Below are 26,779 nucleotides of genomic sequence, written 5' to 3' on the forward strand. Positions count from 1 at the left end.
TTTCATCAGTGGATTGTATATGTCAAAAGGTGCAAAAGTTTATTCATTTCAAACCATGGATTACAATAATTTGTGATGTTTAAATGATATGCTTATAAGGGTTTTTAGGATTTCGTGAAAGCAACTTTACATAACAGTTTTTTAAGTATTGTACGTTTCATGAACGAGTATTTTAAGGTCAAGTCAAACAGGTTGATTTGGTGATCAAAAATTAGTCAAAGACTAAAAAGCTGGGTTGTGCAGATCGTTTCGTAAACAATATAGAATGGTCTTATGGACATTTAAATTTATGGAAAAGGTAAGATGTGAAAATGGGGAATATAATCTTTACACAACTCCATAATGGAATATCCACAACCTCAATAAGTGTGTAAACTCTCAGTGAAGTTCCAAAGATCTGGATTAAAAACAAAGATTATTATCATCTTTTGAAAATGTTGGCTGAAAATCACTGATTAAGCGCTCAAAAAATATGTTTAACTCCGACAAATTCTCTATGTGTCTGTCCCAAGTCAGGAGCCTGTAATTTGATAGGGCTTTTTTGTTGCTTGCTATTATATATCTGATTTTCATTTGTTTTTTGTCAATAATGAGGCCAAAGTGTTTGTGTTTTTTTATTATTGGTTCACATTTTGTCATGTGGGTGCATTTAATAGATGACTGTGCTGTATGGATTTTTTCATTGTTGAATGCCGTTTTATCATTATTGCTTATATCGATCTTATTTAGACTTTGGTAGATAGATGTCTAGCTACATCTCCTTATTTAATATTACTACTTACCACTACGAAGACAACATCCATTGTAAGAACCACAATTGTAGTAATCTTTCTTATTATAATAATAGTAGCCTTTGTTGTTATAATAATAAAAATCGTCAGGACAGCTGTATTTGTTTGTGCAGTAATATTTTACTCTGCCGTATGGGTTACCTATGGGACAAAAATAAATGATAAAAGAAAAGTTGAAAAAGATTACTGTTTAAATTACGCAAATAAAACCAAAACCATTATTTATACCTTCAATACAAAAGGAAATGAATTACTAGATAAAAATAGTAATCGTCAGGACATCCGTATTTGTTGGTGCAGTAATATTTTACTGTGCCGTATGGGTTACCTATGGGACAAAAAAAAGATAAAAGAAAAAGTTGAAAAAGATTACTGTTTAAACTTCGCAAATAAAATCTAAATCATTATTTATACCTTCAATGCATAAACAAATGAGATACAAGATATATATTGTGGATGAATAAAACGGTAACCTATATTATAAACTTTTTCATCATTCGGTCTCTAATAACAAGTTGTCTCATTGGCAATCATACCACATCTTTTCTTATTTTTATACACACACGTTTTCATTTGCATTTGTATTTTTATTTTTTTAATTATATATGTTAAACAAAACCACGATAGATAGCAGTCTATAATGTTGTACACCAGACGCGCGTTTCGTCCACAAAAGACTCATCATTGAGATTTGGATCAAATGATTGGAAGGCCAAATTAAATTGTAGAGGTGTAAGGAATGGGATTTCAAAGAAGGAGCAAAAAACCATATACAAAGCTTTAAAAGGCCCCGATATGAAATGCACAAGTTTCAAATAAACGAACATTTTGAATAAAAAGATTGATTCTGATGTGATTTGATGCAATGATTTATTGTTGTACTGTAACAGTTTATTTTTTATCAATTTGCAGATTTTCCTTGTAGTCGTTCAACAAAATAGTAAGAAAAGGGGGGACAACGATCTGAAACTTAATCCATCACCACTATGAAAAAAGCAATTTTAAGAAAATGATATTAATATATATATGAATAATGATCGTGTTGTTTTTCTCGTACTTCGCCCGTGTATTGCGGTATAAATTGTTATTATTTCATTTTGTCAAAAAATATTCTCAGCTGTATCAAACACTCCCAAACAGGTAACTATAATGACTGATTAACTTTGTCTTTTGAGATGGTCACCACTATAGGCTGCAGTAGTATTGGTAGTTACCATCGTATTGACTTTTCTAACACGTCTTATAAGTTGAATAGCAGTGACGATCCAAAATTCCGAAAGGTTTGACAAATACAGCAAAGTAAATACAACTCAGAAATCTTTTTTAAAAAACACATCAGGTGAATACATCAAGCATTGAACACAGGTACGATCAAAAGACATCAACTGCAACATATCAAATATATCTTGGCATAGTTGACAAGTCAAATATTTTAATTTCAATCTCTTGAGGTAATGTATTGACTAAAGCAAATACATTTTCTATGTTCACGATTTAGAGTTTTTATCGCTTCGAAATGATTGAAATGAAGTTTATCATTCATGCAGTCGAACAAGCTTTTATTGTTGGTGTGTCTTGCATCTGTTCTTTAAGTTTTCTATTTCAGTTTGAATGAGGTCTTGGATACAAGCACTGCGGTAGTATCTATTATTGTCATTGCTGTTGGTAAACAGGTGATATCTAAAGATGGTTATACTCACGCGGAAGACAGCATCCAGCATAAGAGTTGCAATCATACTTGTAAGACCTAGTGCCATAATTACAATATCCTGTGTTGCCATAAAAAAAATATCCTGATCGACAACCCTTATTAGAGCAATATCCTCTGTAATCATAATCACCGCGTCCAGATTTAACTACAAGCAGACATTTAAGACATTTGTAAAAAAAAAAGGAAATGAAAATGAAATTGCATTTTTATACAAAAACAATACACTTCTTTTTTACAGACACCAGGTGTGTAATAAGTACATTTGTATAATGTGCAAATGTTCGTACCGCTACGTACAACGGAGACAACATTTGCTTCTCCTGAACAAGCTCAAAGAAATATGTGTAAAGATAGAGGGATAGACGATTTTAATTTCTTATGCCTTCCAAATCATTTTATTGCATGGTCATTTTTTTGGACTGTTTTCTGGCAATAATGAGACCTTACTTTATATCTCAAGATAGTAAAGAAAAAAATATGTAGACTATAGACTTACGAACTCTAAGACACTGTATTAAGAATGTGTTGTCACCAATACTATTAAAATGGAATCCGCTTGTATTTAGGCTGCGTTATGAACAAAGTGTAGTAGTCAGCCGAGAACCAGCTTACAATACAATAATCATTAATCATTTTTCTTGTCTGCAATAACGTTAATTTTTCTACACTAGAGACGGATTTCGGCAATAAATATCTTCTTCATTGATCATCGAATCGAACATATTTGAAAATACAACACTTAGGAATGAAATGCAAATTATGAAACTTCTGCGAAATAGGAAATAAAATTATGAAATTTAAACAGTGAACGATTTTTTTTGCCTTTACAATTTTTTCAGATTCGTTCATCGGAATCATAGGCCCTTATCAAAGGTCAAAATTTTTAAAACCATTCCTTTTAGAACTCTACAGAATAGATATATGAACAAACATGAAAAACTACTTGAATAATAAATACAGAAAATGTGAAAACTAAAGCTCTCTTACCTATTCCGCACAGAGCGGTGATCACAAAGACTGCGAGTATCATCTGGATTGACTTCATCTTGCAATTGGGTGAACTTGCATGTTGATGCTGCTTTAAATATGAAATAAAAGTCTTTTTTTTTTCAAACAGATGTTTCGCTTATCATATGCAAGAATTAGCATGACATAATTAAAAATTGGATTTAGCTATGAAACAACTACACATGCATGTCAAAACTTAAATGAGAAATTCCTGTAATAATAAAAAAAAATTAAATCTTTCTTTGTTAGTATATAAATCGTGTCTGGACACAATTTTAGTGTTGATGTATTTACATATTGAAACAGGGTGATAGCATATTACATGTATAAGTAATTTTATTTTACAATACATTAACAATACAAGCAATTACAATTATGATATTGGATTAAATCGGCTTTTAAAGCGCATACTCAATCTGCAGTTTCTGCAGTTATGAAAATATGAATACACAGAGATTAAACATGACATTCAGGGAGAAATCTAATGAAAGCTAATTTTAAACACTACATTATCTGGGTTACCGGCAGAAGACATGTGAATATTTACTAAACCAGGCTTAAAAATAAACTTTGACTCTCTGACGATTTCATATTTTTTGGAATGAGAAAGTCATACCTGTTTTAAAAAAGTCTTATTTGATTATGCCGTTTTTATGAGGATTTGTTTCCATTCAAACTAACAGGATTTTTCTGTTTGGAGGACCCTTTTTTTCCTTTGAATTTGGTAATTATCATGTTTTTGGTTGTTGATCTTTAATTACTTCTATATTGGATACCAAGTACAAAAAGAAAACGAACTTTAAAAAATGCATTGTTTTCTCGTTTACATTATTTCCTATTTTTAATGTCGGGGCCTTTTATAGCGGATGATACGGTATTCGTTTCTCTCATTGTTGAAGGCCATGTGGTGACCTATCATTGCTTTCATCGACATAATTTGAACCCATTGGATGGTTATCTCATTGGGAATCATTCCATATCTTCTTTTTATTTTTTATATTGATGGCGATTTAAACGCGACATATTGAATAAACACTTTTTTATAGTTGAAAATGATATGTCGACCCTCTCATGTCCTTTAGATTTATGGATCGTATTGTTGCTGTCTATTTTGCGTATAATCAGTCTCTTCTTTTATTCAAAAACACACAGTACATTCCATAATGCAAAAACATCTTCAAATTGGTATATAGCCAGTCAACACTGAGGTTGTGAGTTCGAATCTCGCACGGGGCAGGTGCACTCGACTCAAATCTTAATTGACTAGGATTGTCAGTTTTCGATGGTCGATGGTTCTCTCCGGGCACCCCGGGCTTCCTCCACCAATAAAAACTGACCGCCACGAAATAGCACAATAGTGTTGAAAGTGGCGTTAAACACCAATCAATCAATCAATCACCATATTTTATATTGTATTTAAAGTCTTAGTCATAATTTTGATTATATTTCTGAAATTCTAACAGTATTCTTTTTCGGGTTTTCTTTGTGTTTTATTTTATTATATAGGTAACCCATGCAGCAAATTCAGTTATTACTGCACCATCGATTTCGGATGTCCGAAAGATTACTATTTTGATAAAATCAAATGGTACGATTATGATGATACCAATAAGTACTACAATTGTCGTTTCTACAATGAATATTGTATTTGTTTGATGTTGTTTTATCTTCATTAGTCCGTTTTCTCAGATAAAATTACAAGCAATCGTCACAGGCCGTATTAAAGCCTTTTTACGCTGATACGGAGTAAAGTAAACACCAATCCATCACAGAGACTAGCATGTTTTTTATGTATACACATGTTATTTGTCAAGTTATCAAGCATATCAGGACGCCTTCCGTATTTTGTTTTATTTTTGAAAGGTTTATTAATCTTAACGCTTAGATTGTCGGCCAATGAATATGACAGTATTGATTGTTTGTAATATTTCTAACTCTGTTATAGTCTATAATTTATTGTTATCACCCCGATCTTGTTTTTTTTTTTAATTTTCCACAAGAGTAGCGTATTCGACGTATAGCATAAGATTTTCTTACTTTTTATATTAAACGAGAGCGGAGATTATTTAGTTCGCTTTATTTTTTTACCCATAAAAGTGGCGTACATAAATATCATGCCAGATTGGATAGAAATATCATCTTTTTACACTATGAAGAAATCCCCTAAAACTTTACCCAAAACAGTTAAATTAATGAATTAAAGAATGAAGGAAAGTAAGACAACAACATGAACAAATCAAAATAGTCAAACAGACAAACAGTAGTCCACTAATTCTATACCGAAATGTGCAAAATAACACGACCGGTTCAACATTCGAATGAATTAAATTGTTTTCACCTGAAGCTGTTATTAAACTAATGCAGGTAATGGTGTATGAAAGAACATTATAAGTAGTTATTTCATTAAACATGACTTCAAATCAATATAGTGAAAAATTGAACAACTGAGTAGATGAGATCATTCCAGGCTTTAGAACATATCAAATCGAATATTTAACGGCAATAAACACGTCTTTCAAGTCCACACTGTTTTAATTGAAAAAAACAGCAGTATTATTTCTAGCTCATTGATATCATGCGAAAGCTAAAGGAATGTATTTAAATTTTACTACCGATTTAGGCGCAAGGTTTTGTTGGCATTTCAAGATGCCATCAAAAGGTAAAAAAATTGTATTTTGATATTGACAATAATTAATGTGCATTGTAAACATAGAAAAGCAAAATGAACGCTATTCGCCTAGACGGTATTTTGTGCAACTGCAGAACAAGATACATAAGTTGCATCTTAAAACTATGGGAAAAAAAATTCCTTGACCTAAAAAACATACATTTATTTTGTTTTTCGGCATTTAGATATCGATCCTCTAGGTTATATTTTCCTTTTCAAGCATTTTTTTTAGTTTTGGATTTTTTTTTAATTGAAAAATATTGTGCAACTAACGTCTTGTTTTTTTTCTTTATGATTTAGAATAAGTGTATCATGTTCTTTCAGATACATATGATAATCTATAATTTGTTATCGTAAAAGAATCAGAAAATAACATTTTGTTAAAATCTGGCAAATTTTTTGCAATGTTTATTTTTAACCTTTAAGTCTGGTTTATCAGAAATTGTACCGTACGATTTTTTTTACGACCGGGCAAAACAGAAAATACAGATAAATAGCTTTTGAATGGTATTTAATATAGCCGTATGTTCGGTGGATGCATTATAGTCCTTAACTAAGTCTTTATGAAAAATGTCACTCGCCTATAAAAAAAAAAATGAAAACAGCACGTTACAAATGTATGCGTCCGAAGCGCTTTTCTGGGTGTTTGACTTTAAACAGACACATGATCATGCGACTGGGTTATACTAGTACTTTATAGATCACATTCTTTCCATTGTAATATCGATCAGTATTCTTATTTCCCACCCCTAGTGTTATATGCACGTTTTGATAGACAAACTTTCGACTACGATTTTTCTAAAGAAGGCTATTCTAGAACTGCAAATATTATCGTCATCAGATTTGCAGAGTTTTGTGTATTGCTATTTCTACAAAAAGTCCAAGCAAGTCGGCTAGCAGCTGTTACACCAGCCCAATGGAAAATGGAGGATTTCAATTTCCACACAGTAGTATCCACCTAATCACCTACAAATTGAACCTGTCTTAATGTTTTTAGCTACACTGTTGTTCACATGAGTTTATAAATGTTCTTTATGTGCATTTAAAGGAAAATTCTTAATGATATTTAAAGAAAATTATCACCAATGAATTCTTACGTTGCGTTCAAAATGCGACTGAACAACAACCTTCCCCTCTTTTTAATAGCTTCGACATTTATTCCGCGATTACTCACCTCCGTGGCGGCTTTAATTCTAAAACAATGCGATTTAGGGTTAGGAATGTTGCAAATCTTTAGTGATTTTCTCTACATAGCTGACACTTGATATCGGGTAAGCAATGACCTGTCCAAATCTATAACTAAATTATTATCTGAAACCGTATACGTTCATGAAAAACTCATCTAACATACCAGGCTTATATTAAGTACTTTTTTTCAAAGTGAAAACTGTGCACATAGTTGCATTATCTGTATATTTATTTATGAGGATGCACCTTGAATGACCTGTCTGATCTGTTTTACTTTTCTTAATGTTAATTTTGATTTGATAATCCTGGCAATTGCAGTGCTACGGTACTAGAATCAGAATTATTTTTTGCTGTAAACTCGCTCACACGTAAAATAGCGAAGGATACTAGAATAAATGCAGATTTGAAATAATAAAGATTCATAGATAAATGTACAAAAACTAGGAAGAGCTGTCGTAGTAATGATAATGTTATCGGGACTGTCTTGTGTCGTTGTGGGATTCGTTTATATTAACTATTAAAAATTTTAGATATAGCAAAGTTCTAAGTAGTATCCTCTAAATTACGCGACTAGTGAGACCAAGTTATGCCACTAATATATATATATATATATATATATATATATATAATCGACCTGTAGCTGCAGATAGATGCTTCAAATATAAATAAGCTATGAAATGTACTTACTGTTCAACAGGAACTTGCCATATTTTTTTTAGTGTATATTGAAGTTGGAACAGGAACATATCTTGTAGCTATTGAACAGCTTTTCCGTGTATTTCCGAATAAATAATCGGAAAATAGTCGAGCATATTTCTCCGTTATATATTCCATACTTGGTTCGGAACAGGAGTTGGTGTCATTAATGTATTTGGTGCTAGGATTTTTTTATCTGATTTGATAGTGACAAAAGATGAATTTCACTTCTACAATGTAGAAGATATACTGATTTGCATAAAGTTGTATAAAGAAAACTATTACTGGTATAGGCCGTTAATTTTTCAGTTAATATAAGTATTGTCTGGCGAAAACACAAATCAGCTTTGTAACCTAGGAAAATATAAACAATACTATTTTAAATCAAGAAAAAGTTTATTGCAAAGATATTTCGTAAACATGATACTTCTGACGTCACATATTGTTATTTAAACATATTGTTAATATTGTTTGTAATATGCCATATCTATATAGTATCATAATATTTGAATACACTGATGAGCCTAATTTGGAATATGAAATTGTTAGAAAGCAAGAACAAAACATGATACGATGATTACATTGATAACTAATATATATACCTGGATCTTTTTATTATCGGTTATAACTTATAAGAACGAAACTTGCAGATAGTAGAAACTTTTGTGTTTTAAGGAATAAATGAAAATGTCACGTGTTTCCAATTTATAGTGGTCATGCAACGAAAGAGGCGTGTTGGTTTCAGACTTCACCCTTGTATGGTCAATCCCATTATTTGACCTTATGCAGCTAACCAATTTGCATACGGTTTGAAAAAAGGAAGTAATGGGAATTACATGTTATATGTCAATGAGGTGGAAACCCTAATAGACATGAACCGAGCCGCACATTGCCACTAGGATCAAGAGTTTATAGGAATTGAAGTTGATTTGTATATTTATAATCTGCCAGTCAAACTTCAAGTTACAATGTCTTTGATGTGTTGATGCATTGTAAATTTTTAATGCACAATTTTGCCTAGTATTTCCACTAGTTGGTAATAGGAACACGTGCCTTTCATTTCTAATACAATTAGCATAGACAATTAATGTAAATATTTGAATATGATACATTACAGATGTTTGTATGAAATAAAGCTGACAAATTCGAGTATTTCTACGGAAAATTCATAACATGTTTCAGTGCGGGTTTGAAAGTTTCAAGAAGAAGCAAAGTTGTATGCTGGGGTTTGGTTATTTTTTTTTAAGATCAATTCAAATTGCATGAAAAACACTCATCCAATATACCTCATTGAATAAGCCAGACGCGCGTTTTTATCTACATAAGACCCATCAGAGACGATCGAATCAAAAAGTTGGGGGCCAAATCAAAAACGAATATGAAGAGCCTTAAAAACCGAAAATTCAAAAAAAAAGTTGGTCCAATTAAGGCTAAAGCAATGTTAACCTGGGGATAGAAAATCTTCAGTGTTTCGAATAATGCAACATTATATATATAGCCAATTTTCAGAACATATAAACATTTTCGAAGTCTAGTGAAATCGTAAAGCTATTCCACGACAGTGCTTGTACCAAGTCATGAATATGGCAGTTGTTTTTCACTTATTCCGTTGATTGATTGCGTTTGAATTTGTCAGTTTTTATGGATTTCCCCTTTTTGATTTTGCTTTAGACTTCAGTATTTTTGTTATACTTTTTTTGCAAGCTTTGGTGTTTTAGGTAAATAGATTCAAAAACAGTTCGATTCGGAAACTATTCAAATACCCATTCAAAATGAATGAAACATATGTTTTTGCCTCTTTGATGAGATTTTTTTTGTGCGGTTTTTTGGGAAGTATTTTGATGGCAATCTTTTGACTAGTTATCAATTGTCTTTTTTTTTTGGAATTAAGTCTATGGCATATAGAGATATTTGAATAAAAGTTAACTTCTCACTCTTTTAGAATCAGAGTGACCATGATATTTACAGTTCAGTTTAATTCTGACAAGTAAATTGCAGTTGACATTTCAGTGCAAAACCAATGCATACTTGAAATATATAAGAACCCCTACTTTAATCTAGACTGAGTGACGTGTAACCCCTTTTTATTGCATTAGCTAAATCATTTGTTATCTGCAATCCTATACCACAAAATAATGTGTTCAGTTTTAAATAAGTTTGCGTGGTCTCCTGTCAGATTACGTGTGGCAGGATGAATATAATTGGAAAATGCATTCTTTAAGGCTCACCAGCAACCTAGTGGAGTAAAAATGTTACTTCATATGATTTAGAAAGGCAAAGGATACCAAAGGGACATAGAAACTCATAAGTTGAAAATAAACTGACAACGCCATGGCTAAAAAAGAAAAAGACAGACAAACAACAGTAAACAAAACAACATAGAAAACCAAAGACTGAGCAACACGAACCCCACCAAAAACTGGCGGTGATCTAAGGTGCTCCGGAAGGGTGAGCAGATCCTGCTGCACATGTGGCACCCGTCGTGTTGCTCATGTAAGTACAAACCCGGTGATATGTCTTATTCGGTAGGTCACATTCGGGGGAATAGTGACGAGATTGAAGTTACGACAATTGGAACATATCAATCGTCATCTGTGAAATAGATATTCCATAACGATCAACCAACTCATGATGGCGTTCGTAAAAATTACAAAGGGATGAATACAACTTCACCACTTAGAACTCTTGTTTTAATAGCTTCCTTGCGAGCAGCAATCTTCTATCAAGAAAATCATGATAGGAAACACAAGCACTGGAATATCGTATCAACTGGGATATATATACTCCGTATGCAGGTGCTGCTGGAATGTTGCTACATAGAAATGGAAAGTTCACAATTGGGAAGCTGAAATCATTTCTTTTGTCGACAAGTTTTGTTTTCAACTGACCCTCATTGTCGATTACCTATCAAAACAAGTGTCATTTCTATGGTTAATTCTGCCTGACAGGTTTACATTTTTAGTTTTTGTGAACACTGGCAGTAAATAAACCATACAAGTGAAAGCTTTAGCTAGTTATAAAACCAGGTTTAATCCACCACTTTCTACATTAGATAATGCCAAGGCAGAAATATGAAAGTTGTTTTCTAGTCGTTTGGTGTGGTTTAGCTTCTGATTTTGCCATTTGATAAGGGACTTTCCATTTTGAATTTTCCTTGGAGTTCGGTATTTTTGTTATTTTACTTTTGAACAATGCAACGTGCCAACTGTTGTTCGTTTAATATCTCTTTCTTATTTAATTGATGAGAACTCAAAATAAAGTACATTTTGAAATGTTATCCGTGCTGGAGTTTCAAATGTTGAATTTAAGAAAAAAAGTATACAATCAATGTTGCTAAATAATTTATTTGAAATCATTATCAAGTATCGAGTGCACTCTTTGATGTTCTCTTTACCAACTGTCAATATAGGCTCGACCTTTAGTAACCTGTAAAATGAATAAATAGTCATAGACGTATAACATAATGTATCGAATATTGTCTATCATGACAACCATGTCCATTTCTTCTGAAATATAACAAAATACCAGTTAATGAAAATGTCGTGGCTTTTTTTTTTTTCTTTTTTTTTCTTCCACATTTTGATAGTCTCTTTTGTGTCTTCCCCTCTTATATGAAGATTGAGTGTTGTATTTAATGCAACTGATATTAAAAAATATGCTTTTACATATACACTTTGATTTCATTGTCTTATTACCAATCAGTGTACATTTTGGAAATTCCTTGCAGTTACGTTTACTGAATTGAAATCAACATTATTCAGTTGTTGTCTTGGTTTATATCGGTTTAGTTAGACTGCTTAAATGAATGGTCCAAAATTTCAACATTAATATTACAAATGTCCAACGAGTAAGACTGTGTTTAAAGTATATGATTAAATTCAATTTCATTATGTGTTCTTTCTTAAGTTTTGTTGTTCTTTTTTTCTGTTTTTATTGTTCTGAGATGTTTCCATGTAATCAAGATCGAGAAATATTAAAAGTAGTCCTGATACAAGCCAAATATTTAATGTTGGCAAAAATGGAAAGCTTGACATTTTATTTCATTTAAATCAAATAATCTGAAAAAAAAATGTAAAGGAAAAAAAATCCTTCACTGTTTAAATTTCATAATTCTATTTCCTAATTCGACTAAGTTTCATAATTTGCATTTCATTAAGTCTGGGATTTTCAAATATGTTGGCCTCTATGATGACTGCAGAAGATAATTATTGCTGAAATCCGTATCTAGTGCAGAACAATTGGTACCGTTAACGTTATTGCAGACATGGGAAAAGATTAATGATTATTGTATTGTAAGCTGGTTCTCGGCTGACTACTACACTTTGTTCATAACGTAGCGTAAATACAATCGGATTCCAGCTTAATAGTATTGGTGACAACACATTCTTAATACAGTGTCTAAGAGTTCGTAAGTCTATAATCTACATATTATTTTTCTATATTATCTAGAGATATAAAGTAAGGTCTCATTATTGCCAGAAAACAGTCCAAAAAATGACCATGCAATAAAATGGTTTGGAAGGCATACGAAATTAAAATCGTCTATCCCTCTATCTTTACACATATTTCTTTGCGGCTGTTCAGGAGACGCAAATGTTGTCTCCGTGGTACGAACATTTCCACATTTTACAAGTGTACTTATTAAACACCTGGTGTCTGTGAAAAAGAAGTGTATTGTTTTGTATAAAAATGCAATTTCATTTTCATTTACTTTTTTATTTACAAATGTCTTAAATGTCTGCTTGTAGTTAAATCTGGCCGCGGTGATTATGATTACAGAGGATATTGCTCTAATAAGGGTTGTCGATCAGGATATTTTTTTTATGGCAACACAGGATATTGTAATTATGGCACTAGGTCTTACAAGTATGATTGCAACTCTTATGCTGGATGCTGTCTTCCGCGTGAGTATAAACATCTTCAGATATCACATGTTTGCCAACAGCAATGACAATAATAGATACTATCGCAGTGCTTGTATCCAAGACCTCATTCAAACTGAAATAGAAAACTTAAAGAATAGATGCAAGACACACCATCAATAAAAGCTTGTTCGACTACATCAATGATAAACTTCATTTGAATCATTTCGAAGCGAAAAACTCTAAATCGTGAACATAGAAAATGTATTTGCTTTAGTCAATACATAACCTCAAGAGATTGAATTTAAATATTTGACTTGTCAACTATGCCAAGATATATTTAATATGTTGCAGTTGATGTCTTATGATCATACATGTGTTCAATGCTTTATGTATTCACCTTATGTGTTTTTTAAAAAAAAGATTTCTGAGTTGTATTTACTTTGCTGTATTTGTCAAAACCTTTCGGAATTTTGGATCGTCACTGCTATTCAACTTATTAGAGGTGTTAGAACAGTCAATACGATGGTAACTACCAATACTACTGCAGCCTATAGTGGCGACCATCTCAAAAGGCAAAAATAATCATTCATTAAAGCTACATTTTTGGGAGTGTTTGATACAGCTGAGAATATTTTTTGACAAAATGAAATAGTAACAATTTATTCCGCAATACACAAGCGAAGATCCAGAAAAACAACACGATCATTATTCATATATATATATATATCAATATCATTTTCTTAAAATTACTTTTTTCATAGTAGTGATGGATTAAGTTTCAGATCGTTGTTCCCCCTTTTCTTACTATTTTGTTGAACGACTACAAGGAAAATCTGCAAACTGATAAAAAATAAATGAACAATAAATCATTGCATCAAATCACATTTGAATCAATCTTTTTATTCAAAATGTTCGTTTATTTGAAACTTGTGCATTGCAAGTCGGGGCCTTTTAAAGATTTGTATATGTTTTTTGTTCTTTCTTTGAAATCCCATTCCTAACACCTCTATAATTTTATTTGGCCTTCCAATCATTTGATTCAAATTTCAATGATGAGTCTTTTGTAGACGAAACGCGCGTCTGGTGTACAACATTATAGACTGCTATCTATCGTGGTTTTGTTTAACATATATAATTAAACAAATGAAAATACAAATGCAAATGAAAACGTGTGTGTATAAAAATAAGAAAAGATGTGGTATGATTGCCGATGAGACAACTCGTTATTAGAGACCGAATGATGTAAAAGTTGATAATATAGGTCACCGTTTTATTCATCCACAATATATATCTTGTAACTCATTTGTTTATGTATTGAAGGTATAAATAATGATTTTGATTTTATTTGCGAAGTTTTAACAGTAATCTTTTTCAACTTTTCTTTTATCGTTTTTTCTTGTCCCATAGGTAACCCATACGGCACAGTAAAATATTACTGCAAAAAAAATACGGATGTCCTGACGATTACTATTTTACAACAAAGGCTACTATTATTATAATAACAAAGATTACTACAATTGTGGTTCTTACAGTGGATGTTGTCTTCGTAGTAGTAAGTAGTAGTATAAAATAACGAGATATAGCTAGACATCTATCTACCAAAGTCTAAATAACATCGATATAAGCAATTATGATAAAACGGCATTCAACAATGAAAAAATCACCAAATCAACCTGTTTGACTTGACCTTGAAATACACATTCATGAAACGTACACCACTTAAAAAACTGTTATGTAAAGTTGCTTTTACGAAATCCTAGAAAACCCTTAAAGGCATATCATTTAAACATCATAAATCATTGTAATCCATGGTTTTAAATAAATAAACTTTTGCATCTTTTGACATCTACAATCCACTGATGAATCTATTCAAAAATCATTTGCAACGTTAGTATGCACTTCCGAAATTAACTAAACAACATGCATGTTAAATTGTGATCGTAAAGATGAACTACAAGCAGAGATATTTCAGCTCTGATATTCAAACAATTCACAAATTATAAAAAGGGTTGATTTAAATGAAATAATATGTCAAGCTTTCCATTTTTGCCAACATTAAATATTTGGCTTGTATCAGGACTACTCTTGATTACATGGAAACATCTCAGAACAATAAAAACAGAAAAAAAGAACAACAAAACTTAAGAAAGAACACATAATGAAATTGAATTTAATCATATACTTTAAACACAGTCTTACTCGTTGGACATTTGTAATATTAATGTTGAAATTTTGGACCATTCATTTAAGCAGTCTAACTAAACCGATATAAACCAAGACAACAACTGAATAATGTTGATTTCAATTCAGTAAACGTAACTGCAAGGAATTTCCAAAATGTACACTGATTGGTAATAAGACAATGAAATCAAAGTGTATATGTAAAAGCATATTTTTTAATATCAGTTGCATTAAATACAACACTCAATCTTCATATAAGAGGGGAAGACACAAAGGAGACTATCAAAATGTGGAAGAAAAAAAAAGAAAAAAAAAAAAGCCACGACATTTTCATTAACTGGTATTTTGTTATATTTCAGAAGAAATGGACATGGTTGTCATGATAGACAATATTCGATACATTATGTTATACGTCTATGACTATTTATTCATTTTACAGGTTACTAAAGGTCGAGCCTATATTGACAGTTGGTAAAGAGAACATCAAAGAGTGCACTCGATACTTGATAATGATTTCAAATAAATTATTTAGCAACATTGATTGTATACTTTTTTTCTTAAATTCAACATATGAAACTCCAGCACGGATAACATTTCAAAATGTACTTTATTTTGAGTTCTCATCAATTGAATAAGAAAGAGATATTAAACGAACAACAGTTGGCACGTTGCATTGTTCAAAAGTAAAATAACAAAAATACCGAACTCCAAGGAAAATTCAAAATGGAAAGTCCCTTATCAAATGGCAACATCAGAAGCTAAACCACACCAAACGACTAGAAAACAACTTTCATATTTCTGCCTTGGCATTATCTAATGTAGAAAGTGGTGGATTAAACCTGGTTTTAAAACTAGCTAAAGCTTTCACTTGTATGGTTTATTTACTGCCAGTGTTCACAAAAACTAAAAATGTAAACCTGTCAGGCAGAATTAACCATAGAAATGACACTTGTTTTGATAGGTAATCGACAATGAGGGTCAGTTGAAAACAAAACTTGTCGACAAAAGAAATGATTTCAGCTTCCCAATTGTGAACTTTCCATTTCTATGTAGCAACATTCCAGCAGCACCTGCATACGGAGTATATATATCCCAGTTGATACGATATTCCAGTGCTTGTGTTTCCTATCATGATTTTCTTGATAGAAGATTGCTGCTCGCAAGGAAGCTATTAAAACAAGAGTTCTAAGTGGTGAAGTTGAATTCATCCCTTTGTAATTTTTACGAACGCCATCATGAGTTGGTTGATCGTTATGGAATATCTATTTCACAGATGACGATTGATATGTTCCAATTGTCGTAACTTCAATCTCGTCACTATTCCCCCGAATGTGACCTACCGAATAAGACATATCACCGGGTTTGTACTTACATGAGCAACACGACGGGTGCCACATGTGCAGCAGGATCTGCTTACCCTTCCGGAGCACCTTAGATCACCGCCAGTTTTTGGTGGGGTTCGTGTTGCTCAGTCTTTGGTTTTCTATGTTGTTTTGTTTACTGTTGTTTGTCTGTCTTTTTCTTTTTTAGCCATGGCGTTGTCAGTTTATTTTCAACTTATGAGTTTCTATGTCCCTTTGGTATCCTTTGCCTTTCTAAATCATATGAAGTAACATTTTTACTCCACTAGGTTGCTGGTGAGCCTTAAAGAATGCATTTTCCAATTATATTCATCCTGCCACACGTAATCTGACAGGAGACCACGCAAACTTATTTAAAACTGAACACATTATTTTGTGGTATAGGATTGCAGATAACAAATGATTTAGCTAATACAATAAAAAGGGGTTACACGTCACTCAGTCTAGATTAAAGTAGGGGTTCTTATATATTTCAAGTATGCATTGGTTTTGCACTGAAATGTCAACTGCAATTTACTTGTCAGAATTAAACTGAACTGTAAATATCATGGTCACTCTGATTCTAAAAGAGTGAGAAGTTAACTTTTATTCAAATATCTCTATATGCCATAGACTTAATTCCAAAAAAAAAAGACAATTGATAACTAGTCAAAAGATTGCCATCAAAATACTTCCCAAAAAACCGCACAAAAAAAATCTCATCAAAGAGGCAAAATCATATGTTTCATTCATTTTGAATGGGTATTTGAATAGTTTCCGAATCGAACTGTTTTTGAATCTATTTACCTAAAACACCAAAGCTTGCAAAAAAAGTATAACAAAAATACTGAAGTCTAAAGCAAAATCAAAAAGGGGAAATCCATAAAAACTGACAAATTCAAACGCAATCAATCAACGGAATAAGTGAAAAACAACTGCCATATTCATGACTTGGTACAAGCACTGTCGTGGAATAGCTTTACGATTTCACTAGACTTCGAAAATGTTTATATGTTCTGAAAATTGGCTATATATATTGTGTTTTCGCCAGACAATACTTATATTAACTGAAAAATTAACGGCCTATACCAGTAATAGTTTTCTTTATACAACTTTATGCAAATCAGTATATCTTCTACATTGTAGAAGTGAAATTCATATTTTGTCACTATCAAATCAGATAAAAAAATCCTAGCACCAAATACATTTATGACACCAACTCCTGTTCCGAACCAAGTATGGAATATATAACGGAGAAATATGCTCGACTATTTTCCGATTATTTATTCGGAAATACACGGAAAAGCTGTTCAATAGCTACAAGATATGTTCCTGTTCCAACTTCAATATACACTAAAAAAAAATATGGCAAGTTCCTGTTGAACAGTTAGTACATTTCATAGCTTATTTATATTTGAAGCATCTATCTCCAGCTACAGGTCGATTATATATATATATATATATATATATTAGTGGCATAACTTGGTCTCACTAGTCGCGTAATTTAGAGGATACTACTTAGAACTTTGCTATATCTAAATTTTTTAATAGTTAATATAAACGAATCCCACAAAGAAACAAGACAGTCCCGATAACATTATCATTACTACGACAGCTCTTCCTAGTTTTTGTACATTTATCTATGAATCTTTATTATTTCAAATCTGCATTTATTCTAGTATCCTTCGCTATTTTACGTGTGAGTGAGTTTACAGCAAAAAAAAAATTCTGATTCTAGTACCGTAGCACTGCAATTGCCAGGATTATCAAATCAAAATTAACATTAAGAAAAGTAAAACAGATCAGACAGGTCATTCAAGGTGCATCCTCATAAATAAATATACAGATAATGCAACTATGTGCACAGTTTTCACTTTGAAAAAAAGTACTTAATATAAGCCTGGTATGTTAGATGAGTTTTTCATGAACGTATACGGTTTCAGATAATAATTTAGTTATAGATTTGGACAGGTCATTGCTTACCCGATATCAAGTGTCAGCTATGTAGAGAAAATCACTAAAGATTTGCAACATTCCTAAACCTAAATCGCATTGTTTTAGAATTAAAGCCGCCACGGAGGTGAGTAATCGCGGAATAAATGTCGAAGCTATTAAAAAGAGGGGAAGGTTGTTGTTCAGTCGCATTTTGAACGCAACGTAAGAATTTATTGGTGATAATTTTCTTTAAATATCATTAAGAATTTTCCTTTAAATGCACATAAAGAACATTTATAAACTCATGTGAACAACAGTGTAGCTAAAAACATTAAGACAGGTTCAATTTGTAGGTGATTAGGTGGATACTACTGTGTGGAAATTGAAATCCTCCATTTTCCATTGGGCTGGTGTAACAGCTGCTAGCCGACTTGCTTGGACTTTTTGTAGAAATAGCAATACACAAAACTCTGCAAATCTGATGACGATAATATTTGCAGTTCTAGAATAGCCTTCTTTAGAAAAATCGTAGTCGAAAGTTTGTCTATCAAAACGTGCATATAACACTAGGGGTGGGAAATAAGAATACTGATCGATAATACAATGGAAAGAATGTGATCTATAAAGTACTAGTATAACCCAGTCGCATGATCATGTGTCTGTTTAAAGTCAAACACCCAGAAAAGCGCTTCGGACGCATACATTTGTAACGTGCTGTTTTCATTTTTTTTTATAGGCGAGTGACATTTTTCATAAAGACTATTAGTTAAGGACTATAATGCATCCACCGAACATACGGCTATATTAAATACCATTCAAAAGCTATTTATCTGTATTTTCTGTTTTGCCCGGTCGTAAAAAAAATCGTACGGTACAATTTCTGATAAACCAGAATTAAAGGTTAAAAATAAACATTGCAAAAAATTTGCCAGATTTTAACAAAATGTTATTTTCTGATTCTTTTACGATAACAAATTATAGATTATCATATGTATCTGAAAGAACATGATACACTTATTCTAAATCATAAAGAAAAAAAACAAGACGTTAGTTGCACAATATTTTTCAATTAAAAAAAAATCCATAACTAAAAAAAATGCTTGAAAAGGAAAATATAACCTAGAGGATCGATATCTAAATGCCGAAAAACAAAATAAATGTATGTTTTTTAGGTCAAGGAATTTTTTTTCCCATAGTTTTAAGATGCAACTTATGTATCTTGTTCTGCAGTTGCACAAAATACCGTCTAGGCGAATAGCGATCATTTTGCTTTTCTATGTTTACAATGCACATTAATTATTGTCAATATCAAAATACAATTTTTTTACCTTTTGATGGCATCTTGAAATGCCAACAAAACCTTGCGCCTAAATCGGTAGTAAAATTTAAATACATTCCTTTAGCTTTCGCATGATATCAATGAGCTAGAAATAATACTGCTGTTTTTTTCAATTAAAACAGTGTGGACTTGAAAGACGTGTTTATTGCCGTTAAATATTCGATTTGATATGTTCTAAAGCCTGGAATGATCTCATCTACTCAGTTGTTCAATTTTTCACTATATTGATTTGAAGTCATGTTTAATGAAATAACTACTTATAATGTTCTTTCATACACCATTACCTGCATTAGTTTAATAACAGCTTCAGGTGAAAACAATTTAATTCATTCGAATGTTGAACCGGTCGTGTTATTTTGCACATTTCGGTATAGAATTAGTGGACTACTGTTTGTCTGTTTGACTATTTTGATTTGTTCATGTTGTTGTCTTACTTTCCTTCATTCATGATTTGAGATTGTTCCCTTGGTATCTTTTTTTTTCTTTTTAAAACATTTATTGTAGTATTGAGAAAATAGCAATTTAACTGTTTTGGGTAAAGTTTTAGGGGATTTCTTCATAGTGTAAAAAGATGATATTTCTATCCAATCTGGCATGATATTTATGTACGCCACTTTTATGGGTAAAAAAATAAAGCGAACTAAATAATCTCCGCTCTCGTTTAATATAAAAAGTAAGAAAATCTTATGCTATACGTCGAATACGCTACTCTTGTGGAAAATAAAAAAAAAAAACAAGATCGGGGTGATAACAATAAATTAAAGACTATAACAGAGTTAGAAATATTACAAACAATCAATACTGTCATATTCATTGGCCGACAATCTAAGCGTTAAGATTAATAAACCTTTCAAAAATAAAACAAAATACGGAAGGCGTCCTGATATGCTTGATAACTTGACAAATAACATGTGTATACATAAAAAACATGCTAGTCTCTGTGATGGATTGGTGTTTACTTTACTCCGTATCAGCGTAAAAAGGCTTTAATACGGCCTGTGACGATTGCTTGTAATTTTATCTGAGAAAACGGACTAATGAAGATAAAACAACATCAAACAAATACAATATTCATTGTAGAAACGACAATTGTAGTACTTATTGGTATCATCATAATCGTACCATTTGATTTTATCAAAATAGTAATCTTTCGGACATCCGAAATTGATGGTGCAGTAATCACTGAATTTGCTGCATGGGTTACCTATATAATAAAATAAAACACAAAGAAAACCCGAAAAAGAATACTGTTAGAATTACAGAAATATAATCAAAATTATGACTAAGACTTTAAATACAATATAAAATATGGTGATTGATTGATTGATTGGTGTTTAACGCCACTTTCAACACTATTGTGCTATTTCGTGGCGGTCAGTTTTTATTGGTGGAGGAAGCCCGGGGTGCCCGGAGAGAACCATCGACCATCGAAAACTGACAATCCTAGTCAATTAAGATTTGAGTCGAGTGCACCTGCCCCGTGCGAGATTCGAACTCACAACCTCAGTGTTGACTGGCTATATACCAATTTGAAGATGTTTTTGCATTATGGAATGTACTGTGTGTTTTTGAATAAAAGAAGAGACTGATTATACGCAAAATAGACAGCAACAATACGATCCATAAATCTAAAGGACATGAGAGGGTCGACATATCATTTTCAACTATAAAAAAGTGTTTATTCAAATGTCGCGTTTAAATCGCCATCAATATAAAAAATAAAAAGAAGATATGGAATGATTCCCAATGAGATAACCATCCAATGGGTTCAAATTATGTCGATGAAAGCAATGATAGGTCACCACATGGCCTTCAACAATGAGAGAAACGAATACCGTATCATCCGCTATAAAAGGCCCCGACATTAAAAATAGGAAATAATGTAAACGAGAAAACAATGCATTTTTTAAAGTTCGTTTTCTTTTTGTACTTGGTATCCAATATAGAAGTAATTAAAGATCAACAACCAAAAACATGATAATTACCAAATTCAAAGGAAAAAAAGGGTCCTCCAAACAGAAAAATCCTGTTAGTTTGAATGGAAACAAATCCTCATAAAAACGGCATAATCAAATAAGACTTTTTTAAAACAGGTATGACTTTCTCATTCCAAAAAATATGAAATCGTCAGAGAGTCAAAGTTTATTTTTAAGCCTGGTTTAGTAAATATTCACATGTCTTCTGCCGGTGACCCAGATAATGTAGTGTTTAAAATTAGATTTCATTAGATTTCTCCCTGAATGTCATGTTTAATCTCTGTGTATTCATATTTTCATAACTGCAGAAACTGCAGATTGAGTATGCGCTTTAAAAGCAGATTTAATCCAATATCATAATTGTAATTGCTTGTATTGTTAATGTATTGTAAAATAAAATTACTTATACATGTAATATGCTATCACCCTGTTTCAATATGTAAATACATCAACACTAAAATTGTGTCCAGACACGATTTATATACTAACAAAGAAAGATTTAATTTTTTTTATTATTACAGGAATTTCTCATTTAAGTTTTGACATGCATGTGTAGTTGTTTCATAGCTAAATCCAATTTTTAAGTATGTCATGCTAATTCTTGCATATGATAAGCGAAACATCTGTTTGAAAAAAAAAGACTTTTATTTCATATTTAAAGCAGCATCAACATGCAAGTTCACCCAATTGCAAGATGAAGTCAATCCAGATGATACTCGCAGTCTTTGTGATCACCGCTCTGTGCGGAATAGGTAAGAGAGCTTTAGTTTTCACATTTTCTGTATTTATTATTCAAGTAGTTTTTCATGTTTGTTCATATATCTATTCTGTAGAGTTCTAAAAGGAATGGTTTTAAAAATTTTGACCTTTGATAAGGGCCTATGATTCCGATGAACGAATCTGAAAAAATTGTAAAGGCAAAAAAAATCGTTCACTGTTTAAATTTCATAATTTTATTTCCTATTTCGCAGAAGTTTCATAATTTGCATTTCATTCCTAAGTGTTGTATTTTCAAATATGTTCGATTCGATGATCAATGAAGAAGATATTTATTGCCGAAATCCGTCTCTAGTGTAGAAAAATTAACGTTATTGCAGACAAGAAAAATGATTAATGATTATTGTATTGTAAGCTGGTTCTCGGCTGACTACTACACTTTGTTCATAACGCAGCCTAAATACAAGCGGATTCCATTTTAATAGTATTGGTGACAACACATTCTTAATACAGTGTCTTAGAGTTCGTAAGTCTATAGTCTACATATTTTTTTCTTTACTATCTTGAGATATAAAGTAAGGTCTCATTATTGCCAGAAAACAGTCCAAAAAAATGACCATGCAATAAAATGATTTGGAAGGCATAAGAAATTAAAATCGTCTATCCCTCTATCTTTACACATATTTCTTTGAGCTTGTTCAGGAGAAGCAAATGTTGTCTCCGTTGTACGTAGCGGTACGAACATTTGCACATTATACAAATGTACTTATTACACACCTGGTGTCTGTAAAAAAGAAGTGTATTGTTTTTGTATAAAAATGCAATTTCATTTTCATTTCCTTTTTTTTTTTACAAATGTCTTAAATGTCTGCTTGTAGTTAAATCTGGACGCGGTGATTATGATTACAGAGGATATTGCTCTAATAAGGGTTGTCGATCAGGATATTTTTTTTATGGCAACACAGGATATTGTAATTATGGCACTAGGTCTTACAAGTATGATTGCAACTCTTATGCTGGATGCTGTCTTCCGCGTGAGTATAACCATCTTTAGATATCACCTGTTTACCAACAGCAATGACAATAATAGATACTACCGCAGTGCTTGTATCCAAGACCTCATTCAAACTGAAATAGAAAACTTAAAGAACAGATGCAAGACACACCAACAATAAAAGCTTGTTCGACTGCATGAATGATAAACTTCATTTCAATCATTTCGAAGCGATAAAAACTCTAAATCGTGAACATAGAAAATGTATTTGCTTTAGTCAATACATTACCTCAAGAGATTGAAATTAAAATATTTGACTTGTCAACTATGCCAAGATATATTTGATATGTTGCAGTTGATGTCTTTTGATCGTACCTGTGTTCAATGCTTGATGTATTCACCTGATGTGTTTTTTAAAAAAGATTTTTTGAGTTGTATTTACTTTGCTGTATTTGTCAAACCTTTCGGAATTTTGGATCGTCACTGCTATTCAACTTATAAGACGTGTTAGAAAAGTCAATACGATGGTAACTACCAATACTACTGCAGCCTATAGTGGTGACCATCTCAAAAGACAAAGTTAATCAGTCATTATAGTTACCTGTTTGGGAGTGTTTGATACAGCTGAGAATATTTTTTGACAAAATGAAATAATAACAATTTATACCGCAATACACGGGCGAAGTACGAGAAAAACAACACGATCATTATTCATATATATATTAATATAATTTTCTTAAAATTGCTTTTTTCATAGTAGTGATGGATTAAGTTTCAGATCGTTGTCCCCCCTTTTCTTACTATTTTGCTGAACGACTACAAGGAAAATCTGCAAATTGATAAAAAATAAACTGTTACAGTACAACAATAAATCATTGCATCAAATCACATCAGAATCAATCTTTTTATTCAAAATGTTCGTTTATTTGAAACTTGTGCATTTCATATCGGGGCCTTTTAAAGCTTTGTATATGGTTTTTTGCTCCTTCTTTGAAATCCCATTCCTTACACCTCTACAATTTAATTTGGCCTTCCAATCATTTGATCCAAATCTCAATGATGAGTCTTTTGTGGACGAAACGCGCGTCTGGTGTACAACATTATAGACTGCTATCTATCGTGGTTTTGTTAAACATATATAATTAAAAAAAAAAAAATACAAATGCAAATGAAAACGTGTGTGTATAAAAATAAGAAAAGATGTGGTATGATTGCCAATGAGACAACTTGTTATTAGAGACCGAATGATGAAAAAGTTTATAATATAGGTTACCGTTTTATTCATCCACAATATATATCTTGTATCTCATTTGTTTATGCATTGAAGGTATAAATAATGATTTAGATTTTATTTGCGAAGTTTAAACAGTAATCTTTTTCAACTTTTTCTTTTATCTTTTTTTTTGTCCCATAGGTAACCCATACGGCACAGTAAAATATTACTGCACCAACAAATACGGATGTCCTGACGATTACTATTTTTATCTAGTAATTCATTTCCTTTTGTATTGAAGGTATAAATAATGGTTTTGGTTTTATTTGCGTAATTTAAACAGTTATCTTTTTCAACTTTTCTTTTATCATTTATTTTTGTCCCATAGGTAACCCATACGGCAGAGTAAAATATTACTGCACAAACAAATACAGCTGTCCTGACGATTTTTATTATTATAACAACAAAGGCTACTATTATTATAATAAGAAAGATTACTACAATTGTCGTTCTTACAATGGATGTTGTCTTCGTAGTGGTAAGTAGTAATATTAAATAAGGAGATGTAGCTAGACATCTATCTACCAAAGTCTAAATAAGATCGATATAAGCAATAATGATAAAACGGCATTCAACAATGAAAAAATCCATACAGCACAGTCATCTATTAAATGCACCCACATGACAAAATGTGAACCAATAATAAAAAAACACAAACACTTTGGCCTCATTATTGACAAAAAACAAATGAAAATCAGATATATAATAGCAAGCAACAAAAAAGCCCTATCAAATTACAGGCTCCTGACTTGGGACAGACACATAGAGAATTTGTCGGAGTTAAACATATTTTTTGAGCGCTTAATCAGTGATTTTCAGCCAACATTTTCAAAAGATGATAATAATCTTTGTTTTTAATCCAGATCTTTGGAACTTCACTGAGAGTTTACACACTTATTGAGGTTGTGGATATTCCATTATGGAGTTGTGTAAAGATTATATTCCCCATTTTCACATCTTACCTTTTCCATAAATTTAAATGTCCATTAAAGACCATTCTATATTGTTTACGAAACGATCTGAACAACCCAGCTTTTTAGTCTTTGACTAATTTTTGATCACCAAATCAACCTGTTTGACTTGACCTTAAAATACTCGTTCATGAAACGTACAATACTTAAAAAACTGTTATGTAAAGTTGCTTTCACGAAATCCTAAAAACCCTTATAAGCATATCATTTAAACATCACAAATCATTGTAATCCATGGTTTGAAATGAATAAACTTTTGCACCTTTTGACATATACAATCCACTGATGAAATCTATTCAAAAATCATTTGCAACGTTAGTGTGCACTTCCGAAATTAACTAAACAACTGCTGGTTATGCATGTTAAATTGTGATCGTAAAGATGAATTACATATAGAGATATTTCAGTTCTGATATTAAAACAATTCACTAATTGAAAAAAGGGTTGATTTAAATAAAATAAATTGTCAAGCTTTCCAATTTTGCCAACATTAAATATTTGGCTTGTACAGGAACACTTTTGATATTTCTCGATCTTGATTACATGGAAACATCTAAGAACAATAAAAACAGAAAAAAAAGAACAGCAAAACTTAAGAAAGAACACCTAATGAAATTAAATTTAACCATATACTTTAAACACAATCTTACTCGTTGGACATTTGTAATATTAATGTTGAAATTTTGGACCATTCATTTAAGCAGTATAACTAAACCGATATAAACCAAGACAACAACTGAATAATGTTGATTTCAATTCAGTAAACCTAACTGCAAGAAATTTCCAAAATGTACACTGATTGATAATAAGTCATTGAAATAAAAGTGTATATGAAAAAGTTTTTTTTTTAATATCAGTTGCATTAAATACAACACTCAATCTTCATATAAGAGGGGAAGACACAAAAGAGACTATCAAAATGTGGAAGAAAAAAAAAAGCCATGACATTTTCATTTACTGGCATTTTTTTATATTTCAAAAGAAATGGACATGGTTGTCATGATAGACAATTCGATACATTTTGTTATACGTCTATGATTTTTTATTCATTTTACAGGTTACTAAAGGTCGAGCCTATATTGACAGTTTGTCGAAGAGAACATCAAAAAGTCCACTCAACACTTGA

The 26,779-nt window shown here is 31.6% G+C and overlaps 2 long non-coding RNA genes across 2 annotated transcripts in view; one reads left to right on the forward strand and one right to left on the reverse strand.

The window, feature by feature from the left end:
* Positions 1 to 823: 823 nt before the first annotated feature.
* The window catches only part of LOC127703756 (uncharacterized), a 44,968-nt gene continuing 19,012 nt past the window's right edge, over positions 824 to 26,779 (reverse strand). The window contains exon 2 of the long non-coding RNA XR_007983026.1: positions 824 to 932. This is a non-coding gene — a long non-coding RNA (uncharacterized LOC127703756). The remainder of the gene's footprint in view (positions 933 to 26,779) is intronic.
* LOC127703755 (uncharacterized) lies at positions 12,814 to 25,119 on the forward strand. The gene is made up of 2 exons (XR_007983025.1): positions 12,814 to 12,966; positions 25,011 to 25,119. It is a non-coding gene; the product is annotated as an uncharacterized LOC127703755 (long non-coding RNA).

Source organism: Mytilus californianus, unplaced genomic scaffold (assembly GCF_021869535.1).
Source record: "Mytilus californianus isolate M0D057914Y unplaced genomic scaffold, xbMytCali1.0.p SCAF_50, whole genome shotgun sequence".
In the NCBI taxonomy this organism is placed as follows: domain Eukaryota; kingdom Metazoa; phylum Mollusca; class Bivalvia; order Mytilida; family Mytilidae; genus Mytilus; species Mytilus californianus.